Here is an 829-nt window from a genome sequence, read left to right on the forward strand (position 1 = left end):
GCCCCTTCAAACCATCCCTCCTTCAGCTAAACTGTCATCAACTACACCATCAGCCCCTTCAAACCATCCCTCCTTCAGCTAAACTGTCATCAACTACACCATCAGCCCCTTCAAACCATCCCTCCTTCAGCTAAACTGTCATCAACTCTACCATCAGCCCCTTCAAACCATCCCTCCTTCAGCTAAACTGTCATCAACTACACCATCAGCCCCTTCAAACCATCCCTCCTTCAGCTAAACTGTCATCAACTCTACCATCAGCCCCTTCAAACCATCCCTCCTTCAGCTAAACTGTCATCAACTACACCATCAGCCCCTTCAAACCATCCCTCCTTCAGCTAAACTGTCATCAACTACACCATCAGCCCCTTCAAACCATCCCTCCTTCAGCTAAACTGTCATCAACTACACCATCCGCCCCTTCAAACCATCCCTCCTTCAGATAAACTGTCATCAACTACACCATCAGCCCCTTCAAACCATCCCTCCTTCAGCTAAACTGTCATCAACTACACCATCAGCCCCTTCAAACCATCCCTCCTTCAGCTAAACTGTCATCAACTACACCATCAGCCCCTTCAAACCATCCCTCCTTCAGCTAAACTGTCATCAACTACACCATCAGCCCCTTCAAACCATCCCTCCTTCAGCTAAACTGTCATCAACTACACCATCAGCCCCTTCAAACCATCCCTCCTTCAGCTAAACTGTCATCAACTACACCATCAGCCCCTTCAAACCATCCCTCCTTCAGCTAAACTGTCATCAACTACACCATCAGCCCCTTCAAACCATCCCTCCTTCAGCTAAACTGTCATCAACTACACCA

This window comes from Coregonus lavaretus (assembly GCF_964263955.1).
Source record: "Coregonus lavaretus genome assembly, contig: HAP1_SCAFFOLD_5363, whole genome shotgun sequence".
NCBI classification, from domain to species: domain Eukaryota; kingdom Metazoa; phylum Chordata; class Actinopteri; order Salmoniformes; family Salmonidae; genus Coregonus; species Coregonus lavaretus.